Raw genomic sequence first — 26,536 nt, forward strand, 5'->3', positions numbered from 1 at the left:
CCCTAAAGTCTAATGATGTCACCACACTGGAAACAATGTGTACTCATTAGTCAAATGAAAGATTGCATTTATGCTACTGGGCATTCACTGGTCTCTTGTCTAGGTGGGGGCTTTGGTGGGAGTTAGCTGGCAGGCATAAACTTCCACAAATTTAACACTAAAGTCATACTACATTGGTGAAACAAATCAAGATGCACTTCAACATAACATCCATTATACACAATGAACATTGCAAACCTGCAAACATTTGTTAGGATCTGTGGTTAGTAGATCATCTTGGTTCCAGTTCCCAGTCTTTGTTATTACTGGGAAACTGCATTTAATCCTGTCTGTCTGTGTGCTGATCTCATGTGTTCATTAATCATTGTCTGTCTGTGTGCAGTATCAGCTGCACGCTAATTAAATGTCTTGTCTGTGTGCACACTAGTCTATCATTAGGGAGGCTTGCAGGGTTGCTGTATCTGTTAAATTGCAGCCAGCCCTTCACTCCATGCCGGTGATAGAGTAATCAAGTTTCCGGTTCTGGCTTAGGGGCATATCCAATTAGCCGCAGGGTTTACCCCATGGCTAATTCTCGCGTTGGTCGGGATTCAATTTAGCAGGGATTCTATGCGTGGGTGTCCCCCGAGACCCCGTGCGCGAATCTCTGCTGTCGGACAGTACCTCGCACCTCATGTTGGTGCGAGGTAAAATTTGCATCAATATGCCTTATCCCGCCTTACGCGAGAGGCCATAACACACTGTTTCCGCATTTCCCGCGGAAACTGTGTTCCAGTGTGCGAGACCCCGATTTAACGGCGCGGGGAAAAAGCAATTTTATTGCATAGCTTAACCCGGCGGTGTGGGACTTTCGAGCCACAATTTCTTGCGGGTGAAGTCCCGACGATAATTGGATATACCCCTTAGTCTCCTTGGACCCAGTCGAGCTCAAGTTCTCCTGTCATTTGTATTGTGTTATTCTGCCACTGGTGTCATCCAGGCGTCACGGTTTGCTTATCATCTACCTGCCGTTATGTCATCTTGGCGGCATGGTCTGCATACCTGTCCTCTGCCGTTCGTGCCATCCAGGCGGCACGGACAGTACTCTGTGTCCAGAGTACGCAGCACAGCATCAGCTGCTTGTGTCAACCCGGCGGCATAGGCCACACTACTACGTCAGCTGCTTGTGTCAACCCAGAGGCACAGGCCACACTCCAGCTTATTCGGTGCACCATCTGGCGTACCAACACCAGTGACTTTATTATTGCACAGATCTTCATCTGCCACATCTTGCCAAGCTTATTCAGCTCTCAAAGTTGCTGCACGGCCCAAAGGACGCACCATATCCTATGGCCCAAAGGCCGCTACTGGCCAAGTTACTCAGCCCTCAAGGCTGCTACACAACCCAGAGACGGCTACACAGCCCACAGGCTGCTACACAGTCCAAAGGCTGCATCTCATCTACTGGCTGACAGGCTACAGCCAGCCAAGTCATTTCCAGCCCTCAAGGCTGCTACCGGCCCAAAGGCCGCATCTCATCTACTGGCCCACTGGCCACAGCCACTCTTCATATCAGCTGTTCATGCTGTTACATGGCCGCATCTAGCCAAGATGATACCAGCCCTCAAGGCGGTTGCGGGACAATATCCTACAAATCATACCTCAGGCTTAACAACATTATGACATCACCAACACCTTCCTGAGATTAAGCCATCCCTCCAAACGATAAAAGAGCCAGGAGGATGTTGATCAGGGAAGATATCAAGAGGCCAATGGCAACTTTTAAGGAATTACAAGTCATTATGGCTGAGATGGGTCAGTCTGCACATGTTGTATACAAAGCTGGCCTGTATAATAGGGTGGCAAGAAAGAAGCCTCTCTCGAAAAACTCAGTCTTGATAGTGCTTTACTTGGAAGAAGCTGATGCCATGAGGTAGAAGCATGTATGGCCAGATGAGATCAAGATAAAACTGTTTTGATCTGAAAGTGCTATATTTGGTGAAAACCAAGGACTGCACACCACCCAAAACACACCATATCTACTGTGAAGCATGGTGGTGGCAACATTATGTTGTGGGGGAAGTTCTCTTCAGCAGGGTTGTATGGAAGATAGATTCTGGCAAGTTACTCCCAAATTCTGCAGCCATCTGGATAGACAACTGAAGATGTGCAGGTGGTTCACCTTCCAGCATGCCAATGACCCTAAACATACTGCCAAAAAACCAAATTGTTTTTTAAGTGTTTAAGTGTTTTTTAAACACAGTAACATGCACATACAGTATCTCTATATCTCACGTATAGTATAGTATATATAGTATATATGCATGTAGCTCTATAGTCGCTCCCTATTACATTTGTTGGTGTGTAAATTCAAATTTTTTACAATATCACATCCCATTACATTTGGCCACATATATCTAGGGTCCTTACATCCCCAGCAGTGTAGCTGCTCAATCACTTCAGTAATATCACTCAGGTGCATGTAAGGAAGGGGTTAATCTGTACAAGAAACAACAAAAAGTAATCCCCCAGCACTCAGAATGAAATCAGCAATAAGATTTGAAAAAAGACATGGTGGTAGATAATTCAGAGATCTCAGTTGCATATATTTGCCGTCTCTGATACCGGAGGTCCCTATCACTTGGTCAGAGTCTGGGGTGCAGAACCCCCAAAAAGCTGGCGAAGGCCCGCCACCCCAGTGAAGCACACCAGTGAGAGACTAAAGTGTTAGTATGTTTTAATAAGAATAAAGCAAAAACTATGTGTTCATAGGTGAAAGGTGTAATTAAAATGCTAAGAAAAATACATAAATATATATACAATAAGAGAAAAACAATAATAATTTGAAGGTGTTAAAGTGCTAAATAAAGTGTTAAAGTGTGCCACCCCAGCCACACCGACCCCTGGGGGCACCGCACCCCAAACTCATCCCCAAAACTGATAACTATATCCATCCCCCATATTTTTTTTAGCCATTGTTCTAATGGAGCTCATTAATAACAATACAGAATAGGGACTTTTGCTGTCTGCTCTAATAGTTTAATAAGCAGGCAGCATGTTGAGGGGGTGCAGAGGTGAACTCATTAGTACATCTTGTAGTAGTCCATTAATGACACCTACCCTCATTCATGGAATAGGCAGGCTTATTTGGGCCAAGTGGCTAGCGAGGGGTAGGGTCCCTCCTGCTGGAATAATCCATCTACAGTACATTAGCATGTTTTTTGCGCTTTTTGTGCCAAATGGAAAAGTTACCAGCATGCATTGCCAGACTCCACCTCAACGGTCTTCCATTATCTCCTGAGGTTTGCTGCAGCCAATTCTGGGGTTTATAGTCTGTCACTGCTGTAAACTCATATAACCAAGAACCTCTTCTGGAAGTCAGAAGCTGCTAGCACTAGGGACTGGGACAGAGTGGCCTTCATCTGAGTGCAATCCTGCTCACAGGGGTACAGAGTTCTGGCATGCTTTCTTTCAGACAGGTCTGTCAGAGGTTTGGTGCTGTAGTGGAATCTAAATTTATGGTAGGTAAAAAAAGCTGGGTACTGGCTCTGTGAGTTCTAATTTTATCCCTCCTACCCGGTGAACCAAGTACTGCATATTTTCCATTCCCAACTAACATTTTACTGGGCGAATAGTTAACCTTGACTTCATGATTCTTTTAAACACCTCAGCAACATGGACTAGATGCTCTTCCCAGCTGGTATTGAAGATAGCTGTATCATCATGGTAGACATGAGAACATTCATGACATTCTTCATCTCAAATTGCATATTTGTGAATTCAACCAAGCAATATTTGTAATGAATAATGAAAACTCCTTTGAGGAGAAGTATCTGCCAGCACACCTTACTTAAACCCAAAGTGGACACACAGCAGGCTCCTCCTAACCTGTCCAATAGCTCATCAATTCATGGCATGGGATAGTCATCGGTCACAGTTGCCTAATTTAGTCACTGGTAGTCCACAAAGAACCAAGTGGCACAATCCTTTTTAAGGACAAACATAGCTGCCCATGGACTATGGGATGGGACCATAGTAACTAATTAATCACACTCTTAACCTAATTCAGTGACCTGGGGGTAATTCTGTGTGCTACCTGCCAGCAGGGTTGGGCCTTTTCAGTCTCTACGTGATGAGTGGCCAAATGGGTGTTCTCTGGCACAAATGTGAACTGGACTTGATGTTCCCTAAGGATTTCCTTCATTATCAACTGCTTCAGGGGATCCTGACCGCGGGGATTCCAGCGCTCAGAATGCCGGTGCCAGCATCCCGAAGGTAAGTAGTTGGGTTAGAGGGAGGGTTAGGCACTAGGGGAGGGCTAGGTTTAGGGTGCAGGGAGGTTAGGTTTAGGCACTAGGGGGAGGTTAGGTATAAGGTTAGGTTTTATGCACCAGGGAGGGTTAGAGAGAGTTAGGATACATACCGACAGTTGTCGGTATCCTAACCTTGTTGGGATGCCGGCATCGGAATTCTGACCGCCGAGCACCGGTATCCTGTACGCAACCTATCTAAATGGCTCCCAGTGATTATTGTCCCTATAGGTTCCTGCTTTACTACTTCGAGGAGATTCAGAAGTGGATCTAATTCCCACATCGGTGGGAATACACAATTATAGTCCCTACATTTTCTCCACATAGGATTTTAAACAATGCAGAAGGTATGCTGATGCTCTGCTTTTTTTGTCTAGTGCTACAAGGTTGGTCAGACCCTATAGCTGCAACACAGTGTAAAGACCCACCCCGGTAACCTGCATCAATAGGCACCACCATTTGCTACTGAGCTATTCCCACACTCTGGAATGGCTGCATTGTGACCACTCTATACAATTTACCCTTCTTTCATATTAGTAAGGTTCTCATCCCCATCTGGTTCCACCTCTTCTACTTCACTATGCAGTTTAGATAAGGACAGGTCTGTATTTAGGGTAGCATGGAGTTCTTCCCTGTTCTTGACCTGTTTCTTACTTAATAAGTAACATGAAACAAATGGATCTTATGTAAAAACTTATATGGTGATTACCATCATTTGTTTTATGTGCAGGTGAAAAGGGCACTTATATTTCAATTCGGTGTCTTCACTCTGGATAAGTATGTTAACAAAGAGCGCTGCTTATTACATGAGATCCATCTGTTTGATGTTATTGTTCTAAGGGGGTGATTCAGCTTAGAACAGAATTGCAAAGCTGCAAGCAAGCAGCTCTGACACCCCCGAGGAATTTGCGATCCCAGCACTGCCACCGAGTTTGCCATTCTCGCGATGGTAGATCGCGCGGGCCACCAGGCAGCTGAGTAAGCCTTAACTTACGCAAGCTGGCTGGTTTGCGAGGCCAGGAAACTGCGTCAGTGGATGCGGCCACTGTTTGCCACTCCCAGATAACGGGGCTGAAACCATGTTTCTGGGAACACCAACCATCCCTGCCCCTTAAATGCCTCTGCCTGTTAAACAGGCAGAGGCATAGCAGGGGCTGTGTGCAATAGGCAACACCTTCACTTCTAAAAACCTGTACTTTAGTAAATATACTCCTTAAGGAGAAATGGATGATAATGAAATAATTTACTAACCAATAATCTCCTGCATGTGGCAGTAGCTTGTCAAAAAGATTTAATACATTCCTACCATCATCGATAAGGTACAAGGTATAAGGTACAAAATCCATTCACTCATTCAAAATATAAACTTTATTATATGAAACAATTGCAGTAATCAATAGGTGTTACTCAAATTTGTTACAATGCATGCATGGTACAATACAAGCCAAAATTTGACATTATCCAGTCTTATTAGTATTTCTAAAACAAAACACAAGCGTTCACTGTATGAAAATAAGCTCTCTTATTACACACTATGATGTGACGGAAATGAAACTAATAAATGAAATAGCGCTAGTATGTGTAAATAATAAATGAAAAATATACATGACAATAGCGGCAACATTAAAATTAAACAAACATGGTGGTTAAAACCAATAATTAAAAACATGTTTATAGCTCTTCTTATGCTGGCCATACACTAGTACGACCAGCAAAATATAAGATTCATCTTACAACTTCCCTTGAACTCCATTCTTGGGCAGCCTCTCCTTTATGTGGCTCACTCGAGCTATAAACATGTTTTTTTCATTATTGGTTTTAACCACGTGTTTCATTTTAATGTTGCCGCTATTTTCATTCATTTACACTTAATACCGCTCTTTTGTTTATTAATTTGATTCATATTTTTGTTAACATTAGACTAATACAATCTTGCTTCTCACTGGTTTGGCCTGACAATCTCAGGACTTCCCAAACACCTGATGAAATGGTACATACTGTATTGCGCTCAGTTTATAGTCGGCTTAGACATTTGCGTCAATTCCAATGAAATTATAAACATTTAACAAGTGGCTAGTAATTTACCATGTTTAATACATTGTCTATATATTGTTTACAAAAATGAGACTAAATATGAACAATGTTTATACTGATCTTAAAGTGTTTATTTTAGCCAAAGCAAATCTTTTTGTTTACATTTAAAAAAAAAAAAGTATTGAGCACAAGACCGATCATAAGTTTCTCGATATCCATTTGCAATTCAAAAGAATATAATTCACATTTAGTTATAAGCAAAAACTTGCAAAGCATTAAAAATGGTTACAATGTAATTATCTGTAGATGTTTGAAAGGAACTTAATATAAAGAAAAAGCTCTGACCTGAATATTTAGGTTTTACTTAAATGTGGAATTTCAATAAGGATGTGAAGGCTTAATATTCACTGTAGCGTTACAATCACATTTCTCCATCCCAACATGACTGAACTGGCTGGATCTGTACACGCTACTCAGAATGTACACACAATGTTTTACATGGATTGTGCCAAACACAAAACATTATATGTGTGACACACGGTTGTATCCCTCTTATGGAGCTATGAGTAACCTCATGGAGCTGATGTCTAATTGTCTGTCCTCCAGTTTCCTCTTGTAATCAGCCATACGTTATTACATCATACCCCCTCTCCAGTGATGTCACATACCTCCCCTTACTAGCGCAACCATAGACTCTAAGACAGTTCTGTAACAAGTATGTTTCATGCTTCTATCCCTGAGTGATGACGGTCCATCAATGTAACAAAAATAAAATATACAAAACGTAGAAAAATAACACTAGAAAATATAACAATGCGTTTATAACAATATCAGTATAAGCACAAAGATTAGTTTCAAACAAGATAAATTTATACATTTCATCCCTTTGCTCAGGGAAGAAAAGTAAAGACAATATACTTCCAGGAACACCCACGTATAGGACAGTCCTTATTCGTTTTGTTGTCCTGATGATGGTGCTACTAACCGAAGAACAATTTCTGTGTTTGTCAGTATTTTATTTTGTAGGAAACCTATGACATCACAGTGACCATTTATGGCCTCATGTTCCTCCTTGTTGTATTTATCAGACTATTGCTGGTGGGGAGGTTTATGGCAAGAAATTTGCTGTTGTCAGACCATATGTTACATTAAGTCGATAGGAATTTACCCTAAGTGAACACCTAGTGCACTGTTTCTGTCCTCCTACACTCTTCTATGCCATTTTGGGTAATACAATTCCAAAAGTGACAATACATTCTACAAAGTTTCAATGAGAGATTATCTTGTGAGATGGACAGTAACGGGAATAACAAAAAAACAATATGAACAATAGCACAAATGTCAGATCAACACTTTATAGAACTAAAAACAAATTAGGTAAATGAAGAACCCATCTTGGAAAAAATATTATGCATAATTATGATTTGTTTTTTAGATAAATGATTTCCCCTCTGAATACTTTTTCTTGTTTAAATGTATAATGTTCCACATTTTATGTCTTGTCATTTCTGTCAATTAGAGCATGGAAATGGTTTCTCACCTGTGGCTTTTCTCATGTCTAACAAGATATGATTTCTGATTAAAACATTTTCCACACTTAGCACAAGAAAATGGCTTCTCGCCTGTGTGAATTTTCTTATGTGTAACAAGAGATGAACTTTGTGCAAAACATTTCCCACATTCTGTACATGAAAACGGTTTCTCACCTGTGTGAGTTCTCTTGTGTGAAGTTAGCGCTGATCTCTCTGTAAAACATTTACCACACTCTGTACATGAAAAAGGTTTCTCACCTGTGTGAACTCGCTCATGTCCAATTAGACCTGATTTATTTATAAAACATTTCCCACATTTGGCACATGAAAATGGTCTCTCACCTGTGTGAATTCTCTTGTGTGTACCAAGAGCTGATGTGTCTGCAAAACATTTCCCACACTCGGCACATGAAAATGGTTTCTCACCTGTGTGAGTTCTCTTGTGAGTAACAAGAGATGATGTATCTGAAAAACATTTCCCACACTCGGCACACGGAAATGGCTTCTCACCTGTGTGAGTTCTCTTATGTGAAAGAAGACCCGATTTGTCCCTAAAACATTTCCCACACTCAGAACATGGAAATGGTTTCTCACCTGTGTGAAGTCTCTCATGTATAACAAGATATGATTTGCATGTAAAACATTTCCCACACTCGGAGCATGAATATAGCTTCACACCTGTATGAATTCTCTTATGTGTAACAAGATATGATTTTTGTGCAAAACATTTCCCACACTCAGAACATGGAAATGGTTTCTCACCTGTGTGAGTTCTCTCATGTATAACCAGAGCTGATTTGTCTCTTAAACATTTTCCACACTCAGAACATGAAAATTGCTTCTCACCTGTGTGACGTCTCTCATGTCTTACCAGAGTTGATTTGCTAGTAAAACATTTTTCACACTTGACACATGAAAATGGCTTCTCACCTGTGTGAAGTCTCCCATGTAAAATAAGAGCTGATTTGTCTCTGAAACATTTCCCACACTCAGAACATGAAAATGGCTGCTCACCTGTGTGATTTCTCTCATGTTTAACAAGATGTGAATTTTCCCTGAAACATTTCCCACACTCAGAACATGAAAATGGCTTCTCGGCTGTGTGACTTCTCTCATGTATAGCAAGATGTGATTTCTGTGTAAAACATTTCCCACACTCAGAACAAGAAAATGGTTTTTCTCCTGTGTGAGTTCTCTCGTGTATAGCAAGAGTTGTTTTGTCTCTAAAACATTTCCCACACTCAGAACATGAAAATGGCTTCACACCTGTGTGAACCGTTTGATGTAAAATAAGAACTGATTTGGCACTAAAACATTTCCCACACTCTGCACATGGAAATGGTTTCTCACCTGTGTGACTTCTCTCATGTATAGAAAGACCTGATTTCTGTGTAAAGCATTTCCCACATTCAGAACATGAAAATGGTTTCTCACCTGTGTGAGTTCTCTCATGTATACTTAGAGTTGATTTGTCTCTGAAACCTTTCCCACACTCAGAACATGAAAATGGCTTCACACCTGTGTGAAGTCTATGATGTGTAACAAGAATGGATTTGCTTTTAAAACATTTTCCACACTCAGAACATGAAAATGTCTTCTTACGTATATTAGCTGGCTGATGGACAATAAACTTTGTGCTCTGTGTAGAACATCTGGCATCTATATTATTGGAAAATACCTTATTTACTCTAAGAGGTGCAATAGATGTACCGATATCGGAGTTACATGACATATCAGAAGAATCAGATGACCTTTCTGTACTGTGGAGAACTGGATGTATAATTGAGGTTATCGGGGCTTCTACTGAAGAATCTTGTCTGATATCTTTTATTTCAGTATTTGAAGATATAATCAGATGTTGGCGCGATATATTTCTTCTGCTACATCCATCTGTTGGGAATATAATATATACGGTAATAAGAATGTTTCCATTAAATGATGTTAATAAAAAAAACCCCATCAAATATATACATTTAAGATGTTTATAAAAGGTGAAATTTGTAACTGACCCTTGAGAAAGGTGGAGACACCGTAACAGCTGTCAGCATTGGGAGCCATCAACACGCCTGAATCTTTTACTGTGAAATGGATTTGATAGGTATAAGAATTTCCTAAATGCAGCCAGATTGCATTTTTTTCTATTTAAATAAATGCATTGAATTTTGCTACATGGATGGTGTGCTGGCACTCTTCTGTTTCCTAAGAGGCAATTTAGGAGTTCTTTTTTGTGATGCTTTGTCTGTGACCGTGCACCCTGTTTTTGATGAAATGTGTGCGATATATATATATATATATATATATATATATATGTGGTACATTTATTTTAATACTGTGAAGTGCCTGCACCTGAGTTTACGTTGTAACATGAAAGGGGAGTGTAATAGTTAAAAAATGCTTAACAATATGAAACCATTGTTTATGTATAATATAAAGGAGAAATAAAATACTGCTGTTTCTAGGATTGCAGAAAAGATCTGGAATATCCATGAGATGTAATGAAAGAAAAGCTGTTTGTGCAGCAGTGCGGTTTTTACCAAATATGCATAATATTCACATTAAGATTTACATATACTCGGGTAGCTCCTTGGTGTAAAAGGGGACAGGGTTGGATTCCTGGGTCGAGTGACCCGGCAATCCAACCCAGGTAACTTGCAGGGTTTTACACGGGAATGAACCGTGAAACCCTGTAGTGTAGACAGTGCGATCCGGGTCCCGATTGGCCGGCTTCACTGGCGCTTGGAGATGACGTCATCTCCAAGCGTCCACTTCCTCACCTGAAGAGCCGGGTCTCAGCAGACCCCGCTCCGGTGTGAACAGCGCTGACTCAGGAATATCCTGGGTCGGCACCGGCTAAATTCCGAGTCTGATCAGGTTTGGAACCCTGTTCCAACCTCCTGGTGAGCCCCGGAATTTAGGTAAAAAAGCGGTATTACAGAATCAAAGCACCAGGTGCTGGTTATATTAGTGTCCCAGTAAATGTGTTTAAGTGAGAAAAATTGCTAAAAGATACAGTTGACCGTTGATCCCGTATAAAGATGTATTGTATCGATAATATGTTGAATTTAAAATGTTGCATCGTATTGTGTTGTAGGTAGGTAATGTTGTTGTAGGTAGATAAGGTTTTATATCCTCTGTAAATAAATGCACTATCCTAATAAGCTTATTATATATAAAATACTGTTTATATACATTATATACTATTTTCTTAAAGTCTCCTTTAAGAAAATAGTATATAATGGAGATCGAAGGTTATATGATGAATATTTATGGGCAGATCCCAGCTTCACCCAAAACTGCAATTACACCTTCCCACTAGGAGACCTGGTAAAATACAATATGTTTGATTGCCATGTTTAAAATGGGACTCGGACAGACATATGACTGGGGAATGAAATGCTGGATGTAACAGCTCTTTATATAATGAAGGCAAAGCGTGGCGCTGGTGCTATAAGGGTTTGTGTAGAATGGTAGCAGATGACAGAAGAATGTGCGAGCCCCAGTCCGAGAGCCGGTACAATTTAAGGGCATTTTGCAAGATGTGAATGGCGCTATCGGTAGACTATGGGCCTGATTCATTGCCGATCGCAACTGCTAAAATGCACGCAATCGGCTGATTGTTGAGTCCTGCACATGAGCATGCATCGCGGTACGTGTGCGCGAACCAGCCAATGCGAACGGCACTGCGATCGCAGTGACTACGCAGGCCCATCGCAGAGGTGGTCAGTGCATTTGAACGCCGTTGCAGGGGCGTGCATAAATTATCCACTGCGATACCGTACGCAGATTGTGTACTCACTGCATGTGATGAGGTTAGAAATTCCTGAGTAAGGTCAGAGCTTGTGCAAGTGTGCAGGAGGCTGCGATGGTGCTCCATGTTACCGATGGTTTTGCAGTCTTGCTAAGTATTACAAATGTGTGTAAAGTGGGCGTCCTTATGTTGTGCGATCACAATGGATTAGTATACTATCGCAGTGAGATAGCGTGCATAATCGCTATTGCAATCACAGTTGAGGTCCCTAATGAATCAGGCTCTGTGTTCACAAAAATGAGAGACATGGTAAGAACTTACCCTTGTTATCTCTTTCTTCGAAGACCATAGGGTCCGCAGGGTTGATCTTGGGGTATAACTGGATCTGGATCCACGGGCACCATGCAGTTAAAGCTTTAGCTTCCAGGATGCACTGGGTCCATCCTCCTCTATACCCCGGCCCCGAGCATCAGTCACCTCAGTTTAGCATTCCCGCTAGGCTGTTTTAGCGGGCGCAGCGCCCTGCCCTCTTTCTGGAAGGCAAAAAGCGCCCTGCCCTCTAGAAGGGCAAAAAGCGCCCTGCCCTAACAGCCTGCGGGAGCCGCATGCGCCCGGCATCTATTCTCACTGTCTGCAGGGCTTGGGGGCTGCCCGGCGTGTCCGTAAGTGCCAGGCACGCCCCCAAGAGTGACGAAAAGGGGACGCGTCTTATAGACACGCCCCCTTTTTGATGACCACGCCCCCTTCTGGGGCACGCGCACGAACGTGCCCTCTCTAGCTCCGGCGCCCTGCCTCGCGCCGGAGCCAGAGTGAACACTATCAGTTGGTAAGTAGCCAAGGCCGGAGGTGGAAAAAAAAACAGAGAAGGAAGACTGGAACACACAAGCACCATACTCACAGAAAGGGAGACGGAAAACCGGTGACCAGCAACAGCCCATATGAAGCCAGGTGAGTCCGGGCGGGCGCCTTGTGGACTTCGAAGAAAGAGAGATAACAAGGGTATATTCTTACCATATCTCTCATTTTCTACTTCAGGGTCCACAGGGTTGACCTTGGGGATGTCCCAAAGCAGTCCAATTAAGGGCGTGGACGCTCCTGTGTTGAAAGGAGAATCCGGCGCCCAAAGGAAGCATCCTGAGAGGCAAAGGTGTCAGAACCTCAGAAAGGTCTGGATGGAAGACCACGTGGCCGCCTTACACAGCTGAACAGCCGAGGCGCCATGGTTAGCTGCCCACGAGGGCCCACAGACGGAGTAGAATGATCCTTAACAGAGGCTGGAACAGGCAAGCCCTTCTGTGTATAAGCCTCAGAAATAGCCAAACTAAGCCATCTAACCAAAGCTTGTATGTTGGCTGGCCATCCCCTCTTGTGAAAACCAAAGAGGACGAGTAAGGAATCCGACTTTCCAATGGAACTAGTCCGGTCCACATAAATTTTGAGAACCCGGACCACATCTAATGAGGCCTCATCAGCCGAGAGTTCAAGTGACTGAAAGGCCGTAGCAACAATTTCCTGATTAATGTGGAGTTTAGAAACCACCTTAGGAAGAAAACCCGGACGAGTGCGAAGCACCGCCCTGTCCTGGTGAAATATCAGAAAGGGAGGACGACAAGAAAGCGCCCCCAATTCTGATACCCTCCTGGCTGAAGCAATCGCCAGGAGAAAGAGAGTCTTAATAGTCAACCATTTGGAGAACCCTGGAGGGCCCGAAGAACTACCTCCAAATCCCAAGGAGCCACTGGAGGAACAAAGGGAGGGTGAATGCTGAGAGCACCCTGGAAAAAGGTGCGGATATCTGGTAGTGGAGCTAATCTTCGCTGGAACCACACAGACAGTGCAGATACATGAATTTTTAAAGAAGCTAGGTGTAAGCCGAGGTCCAAACCCGACTGAAGGAAAGCCAAAATCCTAAAAACACAAAACACTTGAGGATCATAATTTCTCGTGCCACACCACTGAAAATAGGTATGCCACACTCTGTGGTAAATCCTTGTGGAGGCAGGCTCACACGCCCGCAGCATCATGCTGATGACCGAGCTAGAGAAACCCTTGGACCTTAAGATGAATGTCTCAAGAGCCACGCTGTCAAAGACAGACGACCCAGATCCGGGTAAAGGCAGGGGCCCTGAGACAACAGGTACGGACGTTGAGGCAGAAGGAACGGAGTGTCGATGGAGAGACTCTGAAGATCTGAGTACCAAGGACGTCTAGGCCCAGCCAGAGCTACCAGCAGAAGCGTGCCGACGTCCTGCTTGAATTTCCGAAGAACCCGAGGAAGCAGGGATATTGGAGGGAATAGATACGCAAACTGGAAGGTCCATCTCACAGACAGAGCGTCCACCAAGCTTGCTTCAGCATCTCTTGTACTGGATCCGTCCACGGGCAACTTGTGATTGTGACGGGATGTCATGAGGTCCACCTCCGGCAGGCCCCATTTGTCCGCAAGGAGTTGAAACACCACTTGGTGAATCGACCATTCCCCGGGATGCATGTCGTGACGGCTGAGGAAGTCCGCCTCCCAATTGAGGACTCCTGGAATGAACACTGTCGAGATGGCTGGAAGGTGGCACTCCGCCCAAGACAGGATGCGAGACACCTCTGTCATCGCTGCTCGACTGCGAGTGCCCCCTTGATGGTTGATGTACGCCACCGTGGTGGCGTCGTCGGACTGAACCTGTACGGCTTTTCCCTGAAGAACATGACTTGCCAACTTGAAGGTCCTGTACACGGCCCGAAGTTCCAGAATGGTGATCAGGAGAATTGCTTCTTCCGCTGTCCAACGGCCCTGAAGTGAAAGTGGACCTGTCACTGCACCCCAACCCCGAAGACTGGCATCTGTTGTGAGAAGGGAAAAGAGAGACAGGCAGAAGTCGTATACCTTGGTTCCGTAGATGGCCAGCCATAATTTTGGTGAATACCCTTGGAGCCGTGGAGAGGCCAAAGCCTGACACTGGAAGTGGTGCTGTCGTATAACACACCGCAGATACCGCGGGTGTGAAGGCGCTATAGGAACATGAAGGTAGGCATCCTGGATGTCCAGGGAGACCATGTAATCCCCAGGTTCCATAGCCAGAATGATGGAATGCAAAGTTACCATCCTGAATTTGGGCACTCTGAGGAACTTGTTCAGCGACTTTAGATTGAGGATAGGCTGATGAGACCCATTGGGTTTCTGAACCAGAAACAGAGTAGAGTAGTAACCCGTCCTGCACTGAGAAAGCGGAACTGGAACAATGACCCCTGCTTTCAGCAAGGACTCTATGGCTCCCCGAATCTGCACGGCTTTGGTTTCATCCAGAGGAGGACCCGTGCAGAAAAACTGGTGGGGAGGTCTGTGACGAAAGGAGAGGGCATACCCCTGAGAGACCACTTCTCGTACCCAAGCATCCGTGGTGGTGTTGCACCTCCCCCAGAGGGAGGCCCGTCCCATCAGGCGGAAGGTTTATCCTCCGGCTTGGAAGTTTGGGGTTTAGCACTCCAAGCTTGTTTTTTAGGTTTACGGGCGGTCTTGGCCGCCGATTGCCTCGGGAAGGACTGACCCTTGGACTTCCCTTGATAACGAAAGGACCGTAATGCAGAGGTCCTAGCGTTAGTAGGGCAGCTGCCGATGGCAGAAAAGCTGGTTTAGACTTTGCCAGGGTATCTACTATTTTGTCCAGGTCTGGGCCAAACAATATCTCTCCATTGAAAGGCAAGGCGTCCAGGCCGTTCTTGGAATCCGCATCCGCCCTCCAAGAACGTAACCACAAAGTGCGGCGAGCAGACACAGCTGCGGCCAAGACTCTGGAAGTCAGTAGACTGGCATCCAAAGCCGCCTCACCAATATAGGAAGTGGCATCTCTCATCTGTCCCACTAAAGCTTTCTGAACCTCAGGAGCGTCCTCAGGAAAGGTATCTTCCAGCACATTGGCCGAGCTCTCAATGGCTTTAGCCACCCAGGAGATAGCCATGGACGGACAGGCCACAGCCCTTGAGAATAGATCGATTTCAAACAAGTCTCCACTTTCCTGTCCGTGGGATCCTTTAGGAATTAAATGGAAGGCATAGGCATGGTAGCACTCTTGATTAAGTGAGTAACGTGAGAATCCACTGCAGGTGGAGTTTCCCACTTTTTGCAATGACCTGCAGGAAGCGGATAACGACAAGCTAAACGTTTCTGCGGCTGGAACCTCTTACTAGGCGAATGCCAGGCCTCCGCCATGTGGTCAGTCAGCTGGTCCGAGAGAAGAAAAACTGCTGAAGTCACTTTTGCCTGTTTCAAATTTGGGTATTTGGATTTAGGGGCCGGAGCATGATCCTCTATATCAAGAATGGATCAAACTGCCCTTACCAATATCGGCACATTAATAGAAGATTTAGTTTCCACTTCCCAGAGAGGGGAATCCGAGTCAGAGCCCTCAGGTGATTCCCCATCATCTGAGGATGCATCCGTGTCTGACAGTTGCATAGACTGGAATGACATAACAGGGCGTTTATACACCTTCTGAGGCTTGCCACTCCGTAGCATAGATTGAAAGGCTGAAGATTAAGCTGCCAAACTCTGGACTGAACTAGAGAACGCATCCACCCAAGGTGGTTAACTAGGCTGTGGAAGTCCCTGGAAGGGAATGACAGACTGCTGAGTCACCGGAGGAGGCTGCGGGTAAAGGCAGGGACCCTGAGACAACAGGTCCGGACGTTGGGGCAGAAGGAACACTCGATGGAGAGACCCCAAAGATCTGAGTACCAAGGACGTCTGGGCCAAGCCGGAGCTACCAGCAGAAGCGTGCCGCCGTCCTGCTTAAATTTCCGAAGAACCCGAGGAAGCAGGGATATCGGAGGGAATAGATACGCAAACTGGTAGGTCCATCTCACCGACAGAGCATCCACCAAGCTTGCTTCCGCATCTCTTGTTCTGGACCCATACACGGGCAACTTGTGATTGTGACGGGATGTCATGAGGTCCACCACCGGCAGGCCCCATTTGTCCGCAAGGAGTTGAAACACCACTTGGTGAATCGACCATTCCCCGTGATGCATGTCGTGACGGCTGACGAAGTCCGCCTCCCAATTGAGGACCCCTGGAATGAACACTGTCGAAATGGCTGGAAGGTGGCACTCCGCCCAAGACAGGATGCGAGACACCTGTCATCGCTGCTCGACTGCGAGTGCCCCCTTGATGGTTGATGTATGCCACCGTGGTGGCGTCGTCGGACTGAACCTGCATGGCTTTTCCCTGAAGAACATGACTTGACAACTGGAAGGCCCTGTACACGGCCCTTGGACCTTAAGATGAATGTCTCAAGAGCCATGCCGTCAAAGACAGACGACCCAGATCCGGGTAAAGGCAGGGACCCTGAGACAACACTTGAGGAGCGTAATTTCTCATGCCACACCACTGAAAATAGGTATGCCACACTCTGTGGTAAATCCTTGCGGAGGCAGGCTTGCACGCCCGCAGCATCGTGCTGATGACAGAGCTAGAGAAACCCTTGGACATTAAGATGAATGTCTGAAGAGCCACACTGTCAAAGACAATGACCCAGATCCGGGTAAAGGCAGGGACCCTGAGACAACAGGTATGGACATTGAGGCAGAAGGAACGGAGTGTCGATGGAGAGACTCTGAAGATCTGAGTACCAAGGACGTCTAGGCCCAGCCAGAGCTACCAGCAGAAGCGTGCCGACGTCCTGCTTGAATTTCCAAAGAACCCGAGGAAGCAGGGATATTGGAGGGAATAGATACGCAAACTGGAAGGTCCATCTCACCGACAGAGCGGCCACCAAGCTTGCTTCAGCATCTCTTGTTCTGGATCCGTCCACGGGCAACTTGTGATTGTGACGGGATGTCATGAGGTCCACCTCCGGCAGGCCCGAGCAGAAGGCGCGCTGAGCTGAGGAGCCGCTAAACAGGGAAGGCTGCCTCCCCTGGCAGGCTATTAACCCCCGGGATGCCGGCTCCTGCTTGCCGTCTAAAATCCCTGGTGGTCTAGTGGACGCGCGGGGTATGGGGGGGGCCTGCCGCCACTGCCAGTGCCTCCGGTCTGTCCCCAGAGACCGGAGGGAATAAACTGCATGATCCTTACCTGTCCCCGTTGATCCGGCAGCAGTCTTGGGAGCCCACAGAGTCCGGCTATCACAGACTCTGGGGTCCCGCCGTGATCCAAAGATCTGTACTGAGGTTGCGGCACTGGCGGGGTGGAGGAGCGACAGCTTGGACTTCCGCTGGACAGTCCGACACTGCCGCTCTGAAGAGTTCAAAAGTAAAACTAAACTAAAAAAATTCATAAAATAAAGCTTAGGGGCTGCTAATCAGCCCCCCTGCGCAAACGGTGACCCGACTCCGGGCGGGCACCAACTTAAACTGAGGTGCCTGTGGCTCAGGGCGGGGTATATAGGAGGATGGACCCAGTGCATCCAGGGAGCTAAAGCTTTAACTGCGTGGTGCCGTGGATCCAGCCATACCCCAAGGTTAACCCTATAGACCCTGAAGAAAGAAGAGAAGAACAAATGAATCTTCAAAACTGTGTAAGAGTTAAAAGTGTATAGTGAAGAAAGCAGCGAGACAGGCAATACACTAATTATGCTATTGTTGCAATGAGAGCAGTAACTGCGGTTACAGATGTGTCCACATACATCTATCCTACGTGCGCTACAAGTCGCGTTACACATAACACAAGAGCACTGTTCGTCTTCTCGATCGACTTTTTACCTTCAGAAGCATCTTATTCGCAGTTATAGTGTCAGCGGCTGTAACACTATAATGTAACGGTTTGTATGCAGATACAGCCGCAGTCGCACACAGAACATAGGCATGCTGAATGTCATTTTAATCAGCAGAAGCTGCTTGTGCGCCCTGTTCTTAATGGTGACGCTTCTGAAGGTAAAAAGTTGCATGAAAAGAGCTGGAGATTTCAATCCCACTCCCTTACTTTCAATACCCTTTAGATTGTGCTTTACCTGTTACACCGGTAAAGAACAAGACAAGTACCAATAAAAGTTCTGTCAAATCCCCAGAAATACCACACAGCATATTAAAAAATACTAGAATTGTTCTCTCTTTGTACCCTTGTTGCCTATAGGAGTAGCTGATACAAACGGTATCCTGTGTGATCTTACGATACAGGGCCTGACCACATAGGCATGTATCATAATACTCCTAATCCAAACACACAAGGGCACTGGGAACAGCCAAAATAATGCTGAGGTCAAACCCATAATCTATTACCAATGAAGGTCCCCATGTCATTTTTCCCCTTTACTCTCTGAATCAGGACTGGTTCAACAGAGCCTGGTGCTGGTTCTTAAAATACAGAGAACCCCTACAGATTTTTACTCCTGTAACCAGGACAGGATCAAAATAGCCTGGACTGTTTCTGTTTTAATAGGGGAACCCCATGTCATTTTTTTATTTTTACATTTAACTATTTATTTTACACACAGAAGTCTTCACAAGTCTCACTGATCTGTGAAGGCTTCTGTATAACTCGGACCTTGTAATGCCAGTTGCATAACAAGGTTCAGAGTTTTCAAACGAGTAAACTCACACACTGTAATAGCATTGAAAAGGAGAGTTATGGTAAAAAACTTACCCTTGTTAACTCTCCTTCTTCAAAGTCCATAGGGTCCGCAGGGGAGACAATGGGGTGTAGGTGGGACTTGGAGGACTGGACACCAACAGCAATGTTTTGTCAATCCCAGGATGCTCCGGTCCTTCCCCCTATACCCCGTCCACAGCCTAAGGGCAGGAGCAGAAAGACTGGTACACTGAAGAATCACACTCTCACACAGAGGAAAAAAAGTGACCAAGAGAAGAAACCTACAGACACCAGGTGCAACAGGGAGGGTGCCCTGTGGACCCTATGGACTTTGAAGAAAGAGCACTGACAAAGGTAAGCTTTAACATAGCTCTCTTTTTCTTCTTCAGGGTCCAAAGGGGAGCTCCAAAGGGGAGACAATGGGCATGTCCCAAAGCAGTTGTTCAAGGGCGAGGACGCTCCTGAGTTGAGAGGAGAACCCGGCGCCCAAAGGAAGCATCCTGAAAGGCAAATGTATCAAAGGCATAAAACCTAAGAAAGGTGTGGACAGAAGACCACGTGGCCGCCTTGCATAGCTGTTCAGCAGAGGCGCCATGCTGGGCTGCCCACGAGGGACCCAAAGAGTGAGTAGAATGAGCAGACACTGTAGCCGGCACAGGAAGGCCGTCCGAGTGTAAGCATGTAAGATAGTCATGCAAAGCCATCTGGCCAGAGTCTGTTTGTTAGCTGGCCATCCCTTATTATGGAATACGTAGAAGATGAAGGAGTCCAATTTCCTGATGGAACTGGTACGGTCCACGTAGATCTTCAGAGCACAGACCACATCCAAAGAAGCCTCACCTGCCGAGAGGTCTGGTAATTGAATAACCGACACCACAATTTCCACATTAAGGTGGAAACGAGAAACCACCTTGGGAAGGAAACCTGGGCACGTTCTAAGAACAGCCCTGTTCTGATGAAAGATTAAAAAGGGGGAGTGACATGAAAGCGCCCCTAAATAAGATACCCTACGGGCAGATGCTATAGCCAGAAGAGACAAAGTCTTCGCAGTGAGCCACTTGACATTCACTGATTCCAGGGATTCGAAAAGTAGGTTTCTGAAGTGCGTGGAGAACCACTGACAAATCCAACGGAGCCACAGGAGGGACAAAGGGAGGTTGTATACATAGAACAACTTGTAGCAAGGTGTGAACGTCCGGTAGAGGAGCAATTCTGCGCTGGAACCAGATGGATAGAGCAGAGACGTGCACTTTCAGAGATGCTAGGTGGAGTCCAAGATCCAGTCCAGCCTGAAGAAAGGCAAGTATTCTAGAAACCTTAAAAACTTGAGGGTCATAGTTTCTAGTAACACACCACTGGAAATATGTACGCCATACCCGGTGATAAATTCTGGCAGAGACCAGTTTACGTGTTTTGAGCATGGTCTGGACCACAGAGCTAGAAAACCCTTTAGACCTTAGAAGGAGATGTCTCAAGAGTCAAGCCGTTAATGACAGACGGGCCAGGTCTGGATGTAGACAGGGACCCTGCGACAACAGGTCTGGTTGTAGAAGAAGTTGAAAAGGAACGTCTATGGAGTGACTTTGAAGATCGGAGTACCAATGGTGTCTGGGCCAAGCCGGAGCTACTAACAGGACTGTGCCCCCTTCCTGTTTGAACTTCCGAAGAACCCGAGGAAGAAGGGAGATTGGAGGGAAGAGGTATGCCAAATGAAAGGTCCACCTCACAGATGTATCATTCTTTGATAAGGTGGCAAGAAAGACTTTTTTCCAGTTGATCAGCCTACTGTGCGTTTGTAGAAGGCAATGGTTACCTGTAGATGGTAGTGAAGAATTTCTGGGGAGCTGGCCAACAGCAACAGATCGTCTAATTATGGGAGCAGTCTGAGCCCTTGATGACGAAGCTAGGCCGCCATAACTGCCATGATCTTGGTAAAAAAGCAAGGAGTCGTAGAAAGGCCAAAAGGCAGAGCTTGAAATTGGTAATGTTGCTGTAGTATAGCAAACCAGAGATATTGTTGATGAGAAGGCGCTATAGGTACATGTAGGTAAGCGTTCTGAATGTCCAGAGACACCATAAATTCCCCAGGCTCCATAGCTAGGACAATAGAGTGGAGGGTTTCCATATGACACCTGGGTACCCTGATAAACCTGTTCAGAGAATTGAGATTGATAGGCTGATGAGACCCGTTGGGCTTCTGAACTTAGAAAAGGGTAGAATAATAGCCCTTCCCTCGCTGTGAGGAGGGGACCGGAATTATTACTCCTGAGAGCAGTAGGGACTGAATGGCCCTTTGGATCAGCAGGGCTTTGCTTGAGTCCGAGGTCCTGTGAACTGCTGGTGGACGACTCTTCAGGAAGGAGAGGGCATATACGTAGGAAACCACTTCTCTTACCCAGATGTCTGATGTGGTCTGACGCCAGAACTGGGTGAATTGAAGAAGTCGGCCTCCCACCCTGGGAGCTCCCAGGGAGAGGCCCATCCCGTCAGGCTGAAGGCTTGTCCTCAGGTTTGGTAGGTGGATGACTAGTAGCCCAGGTCTGTTTGGCCCTAACGCTTGGAGGCCTTAGTTGATGCCTGATGCCTTGGAAAGGATTAACCTTTAGCTTTTCCTTGAGGATGAAAGGAACGAAAGGATGACATCCGAGGCTTCGCATTATATTCTGTCTACCACACAGATGATCACTGGGGCCGGCTCCGGGCTCTGCTCTGCCTGTTAGAGCAGAGCAGGAGTCCGGTAACCGGAGAAAAACCTGGATAATGCCACCTCCAGGTGGCGTTATCACAAGGCTTCCCCTGGTATATTAGTAAAAATGATGTTAATAGAGCCCTTTGCTCCGTCGCACCCCCTGCTCTGTACTGCCCAGCCCCCTCTCTATCTGCTGCTGTGTCCCGCCCCTCTCATCATCCTATCCCACCCCCCTTTCCATATTTACCCTGTTTCTGGAAGCAAAGCGGATTTTCCTATCTGGCTAGGTCTGCCCCTTAAGGTGGGTACACACCTGACAGATATATCTGCAGATGATGGTCGTTCATACACACTGAACGGCCATCATCTGCTTGTGCCCTCGGCATCCATTCACAGTGACCACAGTGCTTGGAGGCTCTCCGGCATGTCCGTAAGTGCCGAGCACGCCTCCAAGAGTGACGAAAAGGGGATGCGTCAATGAGACATGCACCCTTTTCGGGCGCAGGCGCACACGCGCCTTCGGAGTGCGCAGGAGTGCCCTGCCCGATGCCGGACCTAGAGTGAACACTGGAGGGGACTAATAGCAGGCAGTGCTAGGGAAAAGGCAAGTGTAGATAGCAGCTGGGGCAGAACTTTAGCAAGGATGAGGTTAGGCACATGCAGTGTTGGGGGCAGGGATGGGGCAAGGGTACATAGCCGCTGGAGCAGTACTGGGGGCAAGGAAGTGGTTGGTGGCAGGGAGTACTAATGGTAGAGCGAGGGTAAGGGTAGATTATAGCTGGGGCAGTAATAGGGGGTCAGGGAGGAGATTAGGGACAGGCAGTACTGGGGTAGGGAAGGGGAAAGGGTAGATAGTAGCAGGGGGCAAGGAAGAGGTTAAGTGAAAGCAGTACTAAGGGTAGGCAGCAAATGGGGCAGAACTGGGGGCAAGGAGGGGTCAGATATATAGGTTGAGGCAGTGGTTACTTTGTTCCTCCTGTTGAGAGCCCCCGGCCAGGTGACTGTTGTCCGCCTGCAGCTCCCTCTGTCCCAAGCAGTGTCCACCTCCCCGCAGCCAAGGAGGATGCCCTATCAGGTGAATGCAGAGTTTCTGGAGAGCGCGCTGACGGACATGGAAGGAGGGAGGTGGTGTCTGAGTAAATGATATAATAGGGTCTGATGGCTCCTGATGTATGAGATACACCAGAGAGTGTGGGGAGGAGACTGGTCAGATCTCTGGGCTGGTAACACACAGTGACATGATGTGAGGGGGAGAGCAGGAGTATAATAGGGGCTGATGGCTCCTGATGTATGAGATACACCAGAGAGTGTGGGGAGGAGACTGGTCAGATCTCTGGGCTGGTAACACACAGTAACATGATGTGAGGGGGAGAGCAGGAGTATAATAGGGGCTGATTGTTCCTGACTACCCCATTTGGCATACATACCTTCCCTAATAAGTCTGTACTAACGGAGGAGGGTGTAGTATAAGAGATTGCTGTAGTGACAGAACAAGGAGAATATGGGAATGTTTTCTGTACTTAGTGATTATTACTCACCTGTGCTGATACCTGTAGGGATTTCCTCCTCCTTACACTGCTGATCACCCCTCACATACATTATTTCCTCTTTCACCTTAATATAATTAGTCATAGTTGCACCCTAAACAATAAAAAAAATTAATGATTGGTTAATGTTTGATTTAATTAAAATAGATTAAATAGTAGAATACTATTGTATAAGATACACACAGCTTCTGCACACATTATATAGTGACAATCACTTTGGTATTTGGTAAGACCCTAAATCCCCCCTACATGATCCTCCTGTGGGACACTGTGATTCCCCTCTGTACAATCCTGTGAATATAGAGGACGGGGACATCTCTCTGGGGTATTCCTGTTACTGGCCCCATCTGTAGGAGACACACAGTGACTGATTACACTGTATATATGTGATTGTCAGATGATGTGTATATAGGTGGCCCCATAGCTGCTCTCTCCATTACAATAAATGACAGTCTCCTCTTTCCCAGTGATGTGAGGGGCCGGTGATTCTCCATCATCACGTCCTTGTACAGACCCCTGTGTTCCTCTATATACTCCCACTCCTGAATGGAGACATGGACAGTGACATCCTGACTACGTATAGGAACCTGACACACACAGTCCTCTCCCCCCTATATAATAATACCACATGTCAGTGTGTGCTGGGAGCTGTGTTATTCCCCCTCATATATCACTGTACAGTCCCCTCCCCCCTATATAATAACAATACCACATCAGTGTGTGCTGGGAGCTGTGTTATTCCCCCTCATATATCACTGTACAGTCCCCTCCCCCCTATATAATAATAATACCACATATCAGTGTGTGCTGGGAGCTGTGTTATTCCCCCTCATATATCACTGTACAGTCCCCTCTCCCCTATATAATAATAATACCACATATCAGTGTGTGCTGGGAGCTGTGTTATTCCCCCTCATATATCACTGTACAGTCCCCTCCCCCCTATATAATAATAATACCACATATCAGTGTGTGTTGGCAGCTGTGTTATTCCCCCTCATATATCACTGTACAGTCCCCTCCCCCATATATAATAATAATACCACATATCAGTGTGTGCTGGGAGCTGTGTTATTCCCCCTCATATATCACTGTACAGTCCCCTCTCCCCTATATAATAATAATACCACATATCAGTGTGTGCTGGGAGCTGTGTTATTCCCCCTCATATATCACTGTACAGTCCCCTCTCCCCTATATAATAATAATACCACATATCAGTGTGTGCTGGGAGCTGTGTTATTCCCCTTCATATATCACTGTACAGTCCCCTCCCCCCTATATAATAATAATACCACATATCAGTGTGTGCTGGGAGCTGTGTTATTCCCCCTCATATATCACTGTACAGTCCCCTCCCCCATATATAATAATAATACCACATATCAGTGTGTGCTGGGAGCTGTGTTATTCCCCCTCATATATCACTGTACAGTCCCCTCTCCCCTATATAATAATAATACCACATATCAGTGTGTGCTGGGAGCTGTGTTATTCCCCCTCATATATCACTGTACAGTCACCTCTCCTCTATATAATAATAATACCACATATCAGTGTGTGCTGGGAGCTGTGTTATTCCCCTTCATATATCACTGTACAGTCCCCTCCCCCCTATATAATAATAATACCACATATCAGTGTGTGCTGGGAGCTGTGTTATTCCCCCTCATATATCACTGTACAGTCCCCTCCCCCCTATATAATAATAATACCACATATTAGTGTGTGCTGGGAGCTGTGTTATTCCCCCTCATAAATCACTGCACAGTCCCCTCCCCCATATATAATAATACCACCTATCTCTCCCCCTATATATAATAGTAATATATATAATAATTACCTGACACTGTTGCGCTGCGACTTTAAAATGGTGGCCGAGTGATAATTCCTTATGGCCCCGCCCCCTCCGTAACACAAGTGAGATAATCATGAGTTTTTAGACAGACAGAAAATGGCCGCCGCTCGCCTCTCTCACTAGGAGACTAATTGCAGATAACAATTCTGCCTCTAGTGATGAAGCAATGACTGGTCAGAGACGTGCATCGATTCTTTTACAATCCGGTTGGCTCGTAAGTACGTCAATCAATTCAATGGTGGGCGGGGCCGCTTAATTAGCTCTGACGTACGATTGGCTGCTGTTTCTTATGAATTAAATAGAAGTCTGTAGTAGCGGCTGTAGGTTATGCACAGTGCAATAATACTATGTATTATATACTCGTCCTAGATAGAGGAGCTCGGCTGCAGTTTTCTTATTGTCAGAGCTCTGCCTATTTTCACAAGAAAGTAGGAACAGAGAGAGGACATTGTTGTGTCTGGCAGCAGCTAATGATATTTATTATTACTGTGATTAGTCTATAACAGGACTGGCCAACCTGTGGCTCTCCAGCTGTTATGAAAATACACATCCCAGCATGCCCTGACACAGTTTTAGAACAGGAAAACTTTGGCAGGGCATGCTGAGACTTGTAGTTTCACAACAGCTGGAGAGCCAGTTATTAGTCTATAAGCTGATCAGCCTCTGGTGTGTTGTTACTGTACTACAAGGAGAGGCTCTGATTCCTGGTTATTATACAGCTGGAGCAGACGCTGGTGCTGCATTTTCATTGCACAGGTGTCCTAATTTTATAATACATGAGGCGCAGTCCCTGCTGTTACTATAATACAGGGGGTCAGTGCTGTTCCTATAATACAGGTGGTCAGTGCTGTTCCTATAATACAGGAGGCGCAGTCCGTGCTGTTACTGTAATACAGGGGGCGCAGTCCGTGCTGTTACTGTAATACAGGGGGCGCAGTCCGTGCTGTTACTGTAATACAGGGGGCGCAGTCCGTGCTGTTACTGTAATACAGGGGGCGCAGTCCGTGCTGTTACTGTAATACAGGGGGCGCAGTCCGTGCTGTTACTGTAATACAGGGGGCGCAGTCCGTGCTGTTACTGTAATACAGGGGAAGCAGTCCGCGCTGTTACTGTAATACAGGGGAAGCAGTCTGCGCTGTCGATGTAATACAGGGGGCGCAGTCTGCGCTGTCGCTGTAATACAGGGGGCGCAGTCTGCGCTGTTGCTGTAATACAGGGGGTGCAGTCTGCGCTGTAATACAGGGGGCGCAGTCTGCGCTGTTACTGTAATACAGTTGGCGCAGTCTGCGCTGTTACCGTAATACAGGGGGCGCAATCTGCGCT

General features: G+C 46.0%; 1 pseudogene across 1 annotated transcript; it reads right to left on the bottom strand.

The window, feature by feature from the left end:
* Nucleotides 1-7,834: 7,834 nt before the first annotated feature.
* On the bottom strand, nucleotides 7,835-25,261 carry LOC148431183 (uncharacterized; annotated as a pseudogene). Its single transcript, XR_015877243.1, has 3 exons — nucleotides 25,199-25,261; nucleotides 23,347-23,449; nucleotides 7,835-9,745 (listed from the first exon to the last, which is right to left on the bottom strand). The product of XR_015877243.1 is annotated as an uncharacterized LOC148431183 (transcript).
* Nucleotides 25,262-26,536: the final 1,275 nt, after the last annotated feature.

The sequence above is a fragment of the Taudactylus pleione genome, unplaced genomic scaffold (assembly GCF_031769625.1).
Source record: "Taudactylus pleione unplaced genomic scaffold, aTauple2 ptg002701l, whole genome shotgun sequence".
NCBI classification, from domain to species: domain Eukaryota; kingdom Metazoa; phylum Chordata; class Amphibia; order Anura; family Myobatrachidae; genus Taudactylus; species Taudactylus pleione.